Source organism: Aphelocoma coerulescens, unplaced genomic scaffold, assembly GCF_041296385.1.
Source record: "Aphelocoma coerulescens isolate FSJ_1873_10779 unplaced genomic scaffold, UR_Acoe_1.0 HiC_scaffold_78, whole genome shotgun sequence".
NCBI classification, from domain to species: domain Eukaryota; kingdom Metazoa; phylum Chordata; class Aves; order Passeriformes; family Corvidae; genus Aphelocoma; species Aphelocoma coerulescens.
The window spans coordinates 287,079-300,668 of record NW_027184064.1 but is presented as its reverse complement, the minus strand read 5'-3'; the positions used below and the strand labels follow the sequence as shown (position 1 = coordinate 300,668).

The 13,590-nt window shown below is 45.3% G+C and overlaps 1 protein-coding gene across 2 annotated transcripts in view; it reads right to left on the bottom strand.

Annotated features, from left to right (window-relative positions):
• The window catches only part of CYYR1 (cysteine and tyrosine rich 1), a 91,554-nt gene that overhangs the window by 38,743 nt on the left and 39,221 nt on the right, over window positions 1-13,590 (bottom strand). The window lies entirely within an intron of this gene.

The following is a 13,590-nucleotide window of genomic DNA, read 5'->3' as shown; positions in this document are numbered from 1 at the left end:
GCTGGGTATCTAAGAAAAACAAAAGAGCTGGCTACTCTTTTGTTTCATCTGAGTGTGTGGGCAGTCGGTCTCCGGCATTTGGACAGAGAGGGAGGCTGCTTTCTTTGGCTGCTTTTCCTTCTGCTGGAGAAGCCTCGGAATCCCAAAGACCACCTTCCCCGCCCTGCTGGGAGCCAGGTTGTGGCCGCCCTGCCCCGGCCGTTGCTTCAAGCCTTCGCTATGTTGTAGCTGTGCTCGCCCTGCCTGCCCAGACCTCTAGGGGGTTCTCCATTTGGATACATCTCGTCTGCCACCCAGGATTTGTGCTCGTCCCTGCCGTTCCAGCCTGCCATTCCAGCCTTGTAGCGGGTTGGGCTTGTAACGGGGCGGAAACACCAATTTAGTGTAGTGGTTTGGCCCAAAATACTCATTACTGTTTATCTTCTGTGAGATAAGAATTAGGAGAAATGCGAAGCAGGCACCAAACTTGAAAGAAATATAAAGAAGTTTATTAACAGACCTAAAAGAAGTAAAGAAAAAAAATTATACCACCTTCAGAACTCCTCCCCCCACCTTCCTCCCTTCTCCCACTGACAATGTAAAAAGACAACCCTTAAGATGTTCAGTCTGTTTACCACTTCCATAATAATCTTGTTCAGTTCATTTAGAAAGAGAAGTCTCTTCTTGCTCGTGCTATGAAAACATTATCACAACGAGACAGCCGCCCACTTCCAAATATTGTTCAGTCCATTTAGGAAGAGGTCTCTCTGTTTGTATGTGAGTCCCTTCCCCCGACTTGCAGCTTTTCCCGCAACTGCTTTCGAGGGTCCACTCTTGAAGTTTTTTGGGGTACAATTTTAAGGTTGAGCCGTTCAGAAACAAAAACAGAGGCCCTTCTCCTTCCCTGGGAGCAAAGGGTCTTCCTCATCTTCATCGTTAGGACTATCTCTGGGAGCATCTGTAGGAACTGAGGTTTTTTCCTTTCCCATTTGGAGCAAAAGTCCTCATCTGGTCCATCTCTCCCTGTTCAAACTTCTCATAAAATTACAGCTGCGTCAGCATCTGCCTATCTCAGCACAGGTGCTTTTGCTTACAAGTTGAACACTCCACCCCCCATATCTTCATGACATTACAACGGGATACTTTGATATATCATAGCTTCACAACAGAATTTCAGCTTTAAGCATCTCCTCTCTCTCTTCCCTCAGGTTTTCAGCTCTTCACAGCAATAAAAGAGTTAATCTCACCTCGGCCTTGCAGCTGTGTGGTTTATCGCTGTTGGTCACCTGACCTCTGCCGGACAGAGGTGCCTCTTTCGCTGAAATCTTTGCCGCAGTGGAGGAAGGGGGGTTCCGAGCCGCTCTGACTGCCCACAGCCCTGCTGGGGGGGTCGTCCTGGAGCCGTGGCCCAGCCCGGCCTGGCCCAAGCAGGGCCTGGGCCGGGCCCGCTGGCCCCCACTCGGGCCCCGTAGCCACCTGTCCCAGCGCCAGAAACGAGAGAGAGCTTGGGGGGGAGTTTGTCTATTCTTAAGTGTGTATCACAGAGGCGCTCACAACTTTAAGTGGCTTAAAGAATTGTCCATATTCAAACTGGCCAGCTGATAGGTTCTATCAGATCCCAGAGGAAGCTGTAAGCACCCCCTAGCAAGGACATCCCTTCCAGGACTATGCTTGCTAACCTATGACAAGCCTGCTGTTCCCGAGGGTCTGGCCGGACACCGGGATCACCTGCCCAGGGGTTTGTGAAGCTTTTTTGTTCCATCCCTTCCCGGGATCGCAGGCCACCAGTGCCATGTGCTCCCTGAGCTCGCTCCCTGAGCACCCCCTGCAGCCACGGGGGAACCATCGCACCTGCCCTGCTCACTGGGAGCTGCCAGTGCCCCTGCCGGCTGCGACCAGAACTGGACCCGAGGGGAAAGGGCCTGACAGCCGAGAAGGCTGGGACTGGGTTTGTGATTGTTTGCTGTTACTGCCATAGTTACTGTTGTTTGTTTGACTGCTTATACACATACAGATATATAATAGTAAAGAACTGTTATTCCTATTTTCCACATCTTTGCCTAAAAGCCCCTTGATTTCAAAATTATAATAACTCGGAGGGAAGGGGGTTGCATCTGCCATTCCAAGGGAGGCTTCTGCCTTCCTTAGCAGACACCTGTCTTTCAAACCAAGACATTATGTCACAATTCCATATCAAAATGAAGAGTCAATATAAAATACGTTACTAGAATTAACACACTTGTAGAAGAAGCTTGGGAAAGAAAAGATTCTCAATGATCAGAAGAATATGGGTCTGGAAGAGCATTCCAGTAGATGCAGCAGTGGTGAGCTATGAAGAACTGTGAACATTGATCTTGGCACATTTATGGGCTGCCTCTGATAGTGGGAGCCTGGTTGCACTGACCTAGGAGCCCAATGCAAGCAAAAGCTCTGAATTCAGAGCCAAGCTGCAGTAGGTATGAAAAAAAAATACCCAGACTTCAAAAGGATTCATGTCCCTCTGATTCAGCGCTAAGTCACTAAAGCTCTGGGAAAGCTCTGGGCTCAGAGATTGAGAGAGGGATTAGCAGCCTTCATTCCAAACTTCTCTAAATTTTAATTTTTTTTTTTTTTTGGAAGCAACTGCATGCATCAGCTATTCCCATAAAAAACACAGGAACACTCTTGTCTTAAGCAAATATTTAGTAAAGATATTTTTGTCCCATCAGGACCAATGGAGATGAGATAGTACCCTTAGACAGGTTTCATGGCATAGGAGTGGCTTTCTTGGTGATATCAGAAGTGTGTCATAGATCAGCCAGTCTGAACTGCAAACTCAATGAAAATAATTGGACTGTATAGCAAATTTTCTGAGGTACAAAGTAGAACTACGCTTTCCCACTCTGGGGAAGGCAAGTGGTAAATGAAGGAATAGAGTGATGTGAAGCAAAAAGGCAAATGGTACAATAAGGCAAAGAAAGTAAAAAAGGAGAATCTAAGAGCAAGTACATTGAGGAACCAAAGAGGTTAATAAAAGAAAGAATTAATTGGTCCTCTCTGTGCTGCTGAGAATTACTCCTTGTGCTTCTCAAACTTCAAAGGCTAGTCACATTCAAAGGCCAAGCTGAATGCAAATGTCCTGACTCAACAAAACACTTCATCACTAAGAGTTGAACATATGTTTAAATGCTTTGTAGCACGGGGACTCTAGCACTGTCTTGGGGTGGTTTTCTATTCCCATGATTGTCTGTTCTATGCCCACAAATGGTTGCTGTAGCTTTAAGGTGGGTCTGGGGAAGGGGGAAGTCTTGGGGCTCTTGCGCGGGCTTTTTCAAAGCCTCACTCCCCAGGTGTCTGTGGTGCAGTGGGGAGCGTGGTTACTTTGTTGCTTAGCTAGCTTGGGTTTTTGTTAGCTTTAGCAAGAAGGTTTTGTTTTTTCCCTTTCCCTGGCCTTGGAGACTGCGGCAGCAATCCTTCAGCCGCCTTTTGTTGTTTGGTTGGTTTTTTTTCCTGAACTGTTCAGTTTGGTTTTGTCTGAGGCCAGAGGGAACTATCGACAGGAGACAAATCAGCCAGGACCGGTGGGGGCCATGGGGCTGCTCCATCTCGGCTCCAGACCTTGGAAAAGCCAACCCAGCAAAAGAAAGGACACTAAATCCACCAGATTCATCTGCTGTGAGGAGACGACCAGCATCAGAGATCCACCAGGTTCCCATCTGCTTTTGCCCGAGCTGCCACGTGAACTTTTTGGTTTTTTTCCTTCCCTGCAACAAAAGCCGGTGCCATTTTGTTCCTCCTCACCACGTGGTCGGCCATTGTTTTTACTTTCCCTGGCATTTTGGGGGGTTTTTTGTTTTGGTGTGGGTGGGGGGAGCATAAGGTTTTGACACTTCAATATCTAGCATTTATTCATTCTTTTTCCTGTGCCATGTGGGCACTTTGTCAATAAACAGTTGGGTTTTTTTCACTTTCATCCACTAATATTTATTTCTTATTGGCAGGAAATTCTTATTGCTGAAACCCTTTTCTTTAGAGAAAACACTCATTCTAGAGTGGTTTTCTCCAAAACTTGTCTCTATACTGAGGCAAGCACTTAAGGGGAGCAAGGAAAGCAGGAAAATAAGTGGCAGTATGTTGGACTTGGCAGAAGCAGCAGAACACCCTGAGTCTGATACGTACGTGACATGAGCTGAAACAGAGCCAGGGAGAGAGGTAAGAATTAACAGGGTTTTAGGAACCAACAGTCTAGATGACACAATGGCCGAGAAGGTCTAATCCTTATGTCAAGCTAATGAGGCACACTGACGTCTCTAGAGCGGATCAGAGTTTTATGAGCAGTGGTGCCCTATGTCTAGGATTGTGCCTCGCTTTTCAAGCAATAACCTCACTATTTCTCATCCTTTATGTGAATAGTGAACATTCCAAACTGGAAGTTTGGGACAGGCCTGGTTTAGGAACAGGACAGCAAAGTGGGGGTGATAGGAGTCAGTTCTGGATGCCTGACACAAAAGCATCCAGAAGTGTGAGAAACGCACCAGAATGCCATCACATGAAACCACTATATTCTGGCCACATGACGAAGACATGTCCAGGCACAGACTGAAAAAAGACTAATGGAGAATAGGAACAACAGTTTAGTAATGTGTCAGCTGTATTAATTAGCAAATAAGCCACTCTCATTTATGAAGAATTTTAATCATTGCATAAAAGCAAAGTACCACCAGAACACTAAAAAAAATTTAAGACTTCAAAAAAATGGAGGAAAGCAAGACATTACTGTGTATAATGAAGAAACTACAAAAAAACGGAAAACTATGAAGGTGTTTCATCATACAGTTCAATTTTTAAGCTTTTTGGACAATTGGATCCAATGGACAGCTTACACTCTGGCTTTTTTGCAGTTTTGCTATTACATACTTCAACTACATATGTCTGTCTGAACAAAAAACCATGATTTATTGTTACAGGGGGGATTACTGTAACACGCATATATGAAACCAGGAGTCCCGTGGAAAAGAAGTATATATGGACAGATTCTTGCTAGATGTTTCAGAGATCTTTATTTTCTCCAGACGCATGGCCGGGGCTCTGCAGAGGAACTCCTCCAGTCACGGGACCCGAGGGTCCTTGGCCACACAGGGAAACACAAACCAACCAATCAGGAATGAGGCTGACCAGGGGCAGGGAAACCCCATGTCTCCCCGCCCAGGGCCCCTCTCCCAGGGCTCCATGGCAGGGGGGGAGACCCCAACATCTCACCCATTTTATTTTAATAAAAGGAGTATGACAACAACTGGATAAACATAACAAGAACAGTTTTAAGACAAAACAAGCCACCCTCCTGAGTCTTTGAATGTCCAGATAGATTCTGTGGAACATCTTAGGGCTGACAGAAGGGAGACAGAACTCTCTGGACATGCCTGTGGGGAAACTGAGGCAGGAGAGGGTTCAATCTCTTCCCTCCCCCTTTTCATACCCCCCTCGGCATCGGAGAGGAGTTGTAGGGAAATGGAATTGGATAGGGAAGCCATGAGGTGAAAAACGGATTAGGAATAAACTGGGGATGGGGTAAACTTAGGAAAGGGTTCATATTGGGTATAGGGTAAAAGGGGAAAGTAGGCTGTGGGTAGGGAAATTGCTGGGATGGATAATTTTGTGCATAACGGCTGCCTCTGACGGGAATACCTCCAGGCCCAGTAACATTTGCTGCTTGTAAACCCTTCTTTCCTTGCACTATATCAAATTGTACAACTTCCCCACCTCCTACACTTTGCAGGTAATTTTTAGGGTTATTCCATTTAATGGCAGTTCTATGGATGAATAAATCGTCCCCTGTATCATCTCGTGTTATAAATCCATAGTTGCCTTTGTGTCCTCTGGGAACAGTTCCCACTCAGCCCGGTCAGCTCGGGACACAGGAGGCTGCGGGGGCCAGCCTCTGATATCGGAGTGATCAAAGGTCTGGCTCGTGGGTCCTTCCAAGGGACCGCGGCGATAAAGGCAGACGGCGGAGGAAAGGGGGCAGGCTCAGAGTTGGGTTAAATCCAGAAAGTTTATTGGCCCTCCGAACGGGGGGACCTCAACCACCAGGGGGTGCCCAACTCTGCGCACCTGCGGATCTCGTGCAGGGGCATTTTATGGGGGGGGGGGGGGGGGGGAGACAAGGGGGGATTACAGATTAACCAACCAGGGAAGGGAAGGGTGTGGCAAACAGAACGAGGGTCACATAAGGGAACCAACTGTAACAGGGGAAGGGAGGGACTCCTTTCCCCGGATCAATCACCTGGCCCCCTGGCTAGAACTTTCCAGAAGCCTGGGAGGGGTGCCAGAGTGACAGACAGGGTCCTGGGAGGAGACAAAACTGTCATATAGGGTGATTTTAATAAAACGGGGGGGGCGCCAACTGGGGTACACCAAACTTAAGGAACATAGAGGGGAGACCCAGACTGAACCAAAGCAAACACACTCCCACACATAGTTGTTTTTTGCATTGTACCATTTCACAGTTCCTGTGATTTTCGTTGCTAGAACTTCTCCTATCACATGCTTGCGTATTCATCGTGGGTGCTGGTCCCACGTGGCCGCCGCCTCACCAACTCCGACGTCTCGGCTGGGCCCCCGCGTTGCAGCCGCTCTGCGCTCTCCGAGCGGCACTGCTCCGGTGCATGTCTGGGCTCTGCGCAGCCCCGCGCTGCCATCGCCGCTGGCTCCGTGGACTGTGAGTGGTTCCGCTCTGCAAACTCCATGCTGCTTTGAGAGCGGCCTCGTTTCGGCTCAGCGCTGCGCTGCGCGGCTTCTTGTGTCGCTGTGGAAACCGCCACTTCTCCCCCCACAGGGCTCTCCGAGCCAGCTGCTCAGAGCGGTCTTGCACGCCGATGCCTGTTGCTGCCTGTTCTGAGCTTCCCCTCCCCCTCCCAAAGACAGGTGCTCCTGCCATATGCTCCGAGCTCCTTTGTTCGAAACGCGGGCAAAACCAATGTCACTCAAACTCTTCAGCAGTGTCTGATTGGCTGCTCACCCCGGGTCCGCCCCCAGTCCTCCCCTTCCCCCTTCTCCAAATAAAGGATAGTCGAGGGGAGGCTCCACCCTCTCTCGGCTCAGCTTTTCCTGTGAACATCTGTAGTTGTCTCTCTCCTTTTTTAAGGCTTCTAACTGCAGGGAATTGAGCAGGCAGGGAGCTATATTTCTCCCTCTTTGCTTCTGCTGATGGTATTTACTCTGCAGCTGATACAGGTACCGATTTTAGAGCTATTAAAGCGCTAGATCGCCTGTGCTGCCTCTCTGGGTTGCTCGAGGCTTTCTAAGGCATTGAAATACAAGCGCTAGCCGGTATAAAGCTGAAAAGATACCATCCACAGATGCCCAGTTCCTGGCTGCTCGTGACCCGCGACACCCGCGGCACCTGCGGCATCGCTCCCTCACTCACGGTCGCATGGCAGGGGACCCCGAGACAGGGATGGGGTCTGTGATAAGGCGCATGCTCCCAAGGGGGCCGGGCTCATCCAGTGCAGGCACCTCTGCCAGCACGGCTGCAGTCACGTGCCCCAGGGATGGTGGCCATGCGGTCTCGGCCACGGGATAAGTATGATCCTCTGCTTTAGGGGTAATGGGACCATACAAATGCTCCTCAAGAGCTTCGCTGATTATAAGGGATGCACGGAAAGCTTCTCTCGCTAGTCCATGTTCTATTTGATCCCTTACCTTATCCCAGATCTTGTCCCAAAAACACCCCTGACAGGATCCAGGAGGTTCAATATCAAAAAGTAAGTCTTGAGAAATATAGGAGAACTTTTTGAAAAGCCCGATAAAAAAATGTTCTAGATCTCCCGGTTCCAATACTTTTTTGTTTTGTTGTTCAAGGATTCCTTTTACTTCTAGATACATTTTTTTCTGTGGCTCAGAGAGCCACATTTCCCACGATTCTTCCATAGTCCAGAGAGAATATCCCAACCAAGATGAGAAGAGAGAGGTCTAGAGTGGTTTTTTACTCACAAATTTTCCTCAGGGATCGGTGTCATGCCCGCATTCTCTACCACCAGTTTGTTACAGCGGGGATTACTGTAACACGCATATATGAAACCAGGAGTCCCATGGAAAAGAAGTATATATGGACAGATTCTTGCTAGATGTTTCAGAGATCTTTATTTTCTCCAGACGCATGGCCGGGGCTCTGCAGAGGAACTCCTCCAGTCACGGGACCCGAGGGTCCTTGGCCACACAGGGAAACACAAACCAACCAATCAGGAATGAGGCTGACCAGGGGCAGGGAAACCCCCTGTCTCCCACCCAGGGCCCCTCTCCCAGGGCTCCATGGCAGGGGGGGAGACCCCAACAATTCATCAATCTGGGAAAGGCATTTTTACCTGACTGTTTCCAGTAGTACCCTCTTGTTTACAGCAATGAACAGAAGGTAAAGTCCATACAAAACCCACAGATAAAGAGAATACGACTGGTGTATAAGAATTAATGGAGCAATTTAATGGATGTGTTTCCTGCCACAAAAATGCACTTCTGCATTTCTTACAACCTGCCAGCTTGCGAATAATGAAGTGTGTGATCTTCTAGCTACTTAGTTATTGTAATGTTTCTATAGTTGGGTTTTGCTTAGGAGTTATTTAATAATCCTATTTTCCACATTCTATTTCTACCCTCCTTTATCACATAGATAAGAAAGAGATAACAAAGAGATTTACAGCTTCTCCTTTTCTGCTCAGAGAACTCATGTGGATAAAGTAACATACATGCCATCAGGTTTTATAAGCTGTTAATTTCAAACAACAGGATATCACTTGATTTTCATCTCCTTCATCTTCTGCACTCACCAAGAACAACAAAGCTATTAGAATAGGACTCCATCAAGGACAAACCACCACTGTTTTTAAGAAGCATTTTGCATTTTTTAAAAGGAATATAAGATCGTAAAATGAAAAGTAGTCTGTATTTCTGAGTTAGTTATTTTGGAACTACCGGACAGTACATGCCACATAATACAGTCACCACAGTAAGACATAAACACAGCAGCTACCAAAAAAGTGGCAAAATGTATCCATTCAATAATTTCAGTCACACTGTGCTTTTGCTTTCCATTATCAGTAACTTATCTTGAAAGGTGTTTCATTTATTTCAAAATGTTTTTACAACCCCCTCATTTCTCTAATGTGTTTGGGCATTACAAACAGACCCTCCCAACACAAGGAAATCAGATAACGCTCAGATAAACATCTATTTAGAAACTGAAGGTTGTGCTAGACCCATTACCAGATTAGTGTGGTATGAAGATCCTGTTGTAAACATCAGCTTTTGGGATGCAGAGAAAAAGATAAATTAAATCCTTCCATTTCAAATGAGCAGTTTAACGAAGTTCTTTTTCCTATTTTTCTCCCTTCAAAAACAGGGTTCAGGAGATTTCAGAGGAAAAGGTTTTCATTAATAATGAGCAGCTTAGTGGGAAGCTCATAGATTTAAAGCAGAGCGTTCCTTTGTTCCTCTTTAATTGTCAAAGGGAACAGACATGTTTTAATTTTGCCTTTTCCTCATTTACTAATGGCACAGAGAGCTGTTTCATTTAGCATGTTTACCTTACAGAATCAAACTCTACAAAATCAAAATCGAGCACTGACAGCTCAGAATTCTGGCAAGCAGTTAGGTCTGAATTTAAATTCATATCCAACACAGAACTCATGATCACATAATCTGCTTTTCCTAGCCTTGTAGCTGTGCTGGATTTCCACAGAGGCACACCAAAGCTACATTTTGGATTGCCTTTGACTGGCATTTTGCACTGTGCTTCTGCTCAGCCTCAGTGAACACACTGTCTAAGGGTGACAGAAAGCAGGAGGCAGAGAAGATTTCTAAAGAGCCTCACATCTTTTTAATTAATCAACACCACGCATGTGTGACAATATTCACAATACAGAAAACAGCTTCTCCTTTTTTTCGAGCGGACAAAAAAATATTTCGGATCCCCAGCTGGCTTGAGAGAATGTAGGTCTATGAAAGTCAACAATTATTAACCCAGCCAAGGACCTTCCTTACAAAGTTTCAAAATAATTTCTTCTCAGTCGCATTCAAATGACCCTTACTGTACTTTGTTCATGTAAAACTGTGATAAGTCAGAGAAGAAATAGTTTCTCCAACTCTTCCAGCAGTGTACCAAGGAGGTAACCACACTGCAGCCCAGCACAGACTGAAGCAAGGAAAAGCGTGAGGAGCAGTGGAGATGGGCTGTGATAGACTGACCATACTCACATTCCCCACTCCCTGTGCTGCTCAGAGTGGGGAGGAAGAGGAGCTGGGGATGCAGGAGTGGAGGCTGGGATAAAGCCTGAGGGGAGGAGAGGAGGGAAGGGGAAGGTTTTAGTCTTTGTTTCTCAGCCTCTGACTCTATATTTAGTTGGCAATAAATTGAATAAATTTTCCCCTGGTCGAGCCTGTTTTGCCTATGATGGTGATGCCTGGACGTGGCTACCTAAAAACAGAGGCCAGACAAGAATAAGAGAATAAAAGTAGGTATTTATTCGAAGGGCCTTCAAAGGTAGACCCTGGGCAGTCAAAAGGCTGCACCCAAGATGGACACTGGGTCATGGGTTCTTCATACTTTTATAAGTTTGGTCCATTTGCATATCTGGGTTAATTCTCCAATTATAGCCTTAGTTAATGATGTAATTACACCAAGTTTTCCCCCCTCTTCAGAGGCTTTTAGTTTACACATTTTGGGGCCTGGGACAGTCAAAGTGTCCTTGGAGAGCAAACCTAGAGAGGCTTTGTTATATCTAACCAGCATGAGAGAACTGTAGCTAACAGGCCACATGAAACTTCAGATTTACACACTAGGCAGTACAGGATTTGAACAATATAAAAGTTAAAACCTAAGGCATCAATGGCAACTGGTAAGTGATTTCCTGTCCTTGTCTCAACCCACAGGCTTTGCCATCTTATTTTCTTTCCCTATCATATTCAGGAGGGGGAATGAGAAAGCAGATGGGAAGGCATCTGGCAGCCATTCAAGGTCAAACCATCACAAGCAGATAAATAATCTAGAGCCCTAAATCCGACATACTTCAGTGATTCAGCCTCTCACAGGGAGATGTTCCAAGATATCCAAGTACCCAGCACTTATGTCACTAGGAGTCAGGTTTCCAGCTGATGAGAAGGGAGAATCCATCTTAAAACCACCCAGGACTGGGTCCTAGCTGCCTTCTCCATCTCCTCCTCAAAGACTCCCATCCACACTTCAGGGAGCACTCAAGTTTGCCGCTAACTTACTCAACTGTCCCAAATAACATGCCAGTGTTTTAAGAAAACACAAAATTGGAGCGAGTTTACCTTGATTACTGCGATTTTAAGACGGGCAACATAGTTTTTCATTGAATGCCTGGCATATTTTGTTTTTGCTTTGATGATGCTAATGTGACTTCCAAATCAGGGCAGTAGAAAGTTCTGCCTCTTACAAAAATTTTCTGCTTGGTGAGAGCAAATACAAAGGAATTCACCTTCTAGCAAAGAATACATTATATTTTAAAATGTAACACACAGCTGCTCAGAAGTTAAGCTCACCTATTCTGGTCTCAAGCTGACATGACTTAAAATCAGTGGTAGAACAGCTTCTGTGAACCAAACTGAGTGAACAAGCCATTCATTAAAATGTCATACTGAAACACTGGAGCTAAGTGACAATAGTTTCAATAGAAAGCAAAAGCAGAATTGAGGGGCAAATGCAGTAACTTTTACAAAGTTTTGATAGTAGCTGCTTAACCATCATTTCAAGAAAAAAAAATTAAAATCCATGACAAATGAGAAAAGAGGAAATAAAGACAACCCCAACACAACAAAAGGAAAGGATTATTATTATTATTATTATTATATATATTATTATATATAATATTATTCTCTATCAGGCTAAACTCAGCAAACACATGTATCACCTAAATTTATGAACATAAAGTCAGATACTTCTGCCCAACATGCTAACCTTCCACCTAAGGAAACCTTAGGTGTTTTCTCTAGTATGTGTGCAGCATCCAATTATATGGAGCTGTAAAGGAAACAGTGCTAGAAGGGCAAACCTGAGAAATGCAGCTAAGAAAATCATAGCCTAAAAGTTACAGTGATGTCAGAAAGAAGATTTACTGCTGTCCTGCAGCTAAATAGGGAGAGGTAGATGATATTTAGTCCTTTTCTACCCTATCAGTCTCCACTCCTGGGGACAGGATCTGAGTAAGATTGACTGAAGCAGTCAAATAAAATGGAGATGTTACACTGGAAGGGAAAGCATGGCTGGACAAACGAGAGGTGACAGACTGGATTGTGCCTGAAGTGCTTGTTAACTCTTTACTGTTTGAAGAGACAAATTGATTCTTTATATATTCAACTCCTATGTAGCAGGTTTGCGTTGCCAAGTTAAGCACTAGAAATCACATTTTTTAAGTTGTTGAAGTTGATGCTGGTGTCCCTCACTGCGTTTTACAGATCTTGCCTAGGACAGTGAATTAGCTTTATAAAAGCTCTCCTATAAGGCAAGTAAACAACAATAATCCTGTTTTACGAAAGAAGAGGCACAACAGGTTGAACTGCAGCTGTTCGTGAAAACCCAGGATTTCAGGTCCTTGCACATATTAGCTGATTCCCACAAGCATCTATTCCCTTACTGCAAAATAAAGCTTTACAATTTCCAAGTGTTTTGCTGCATTGATGTGAAGATACTGAAAAGCAGGGCTAGAGGCTTCCTCAGCAGTCAGAGCACTAAGATCTGCACCGACATGCAGAGTCTGATGGCAGGCTGTAGGATCTTTTCCTTTCCCCTGGCATAGTATTCAAAGGGTCTAACACATCAAAAATGTGCTCCAGAAGAGCTGAAGAACCATCCAGTGATGCGATCTGACTCCAGGCTTGAATTTCCTTCATTTGCAAGGAGTTCTCACCTGAAGAGGCTGGCAGTCATGAATAAACATAAATACCGAAGTTTCTGGTTACCAGCAAATTTCCATGATTCTTTAGCTTGGATCTGGGTTAAATACGAAACCAAACTGAAGAAGTTATGGGTCAGGGCACAGATGTATAAGCAAGGCTCGCAATAAATGGAAAAATGCAGCCCCACAACTTACTACAGGTAATTTCAATCTCATCCAGGCCTCTCTGTTCAATAACAGACTTCAGGTTTATTGGGTGCTTCTCCTGACTCAGGTACTGTGGCAAACAGGACAATACTGAAACATTAATTCTTGATGTGCTCAGTACAAAAGCATCCATGGCAACAGATAAGCTACTGTAGGTGCTGGAAGTAATAAACTTCAGGCATTTCCCCCTCTTTTGTACAGTAACCCTTAAATTTTGACTGGAGGATGAATGGCACTAAACCAAAGAAGCAGGCTGTAAGTTTGCTTGTTGCATAAAAGGAAGGGGAAAGACCTAATTTTAAAGCTTTCCTGAGGTCCAAATAAATACAGAATACTCTTTTTTCAAGGCACTAAGTCATGGGGCAAGAAGCTGTGTGGAATGGAGTCGCTTCCCAGCAGAAAAGGCACAGGTCTTCTCACCCATCTGTTAACAAGCAGGGAAAAAACCTGGTAGTACATTCCATTCCTCATTGTGTTTTGTAGTTTGGCGTGGCCATGTCTTTGAAATGACGTAAGA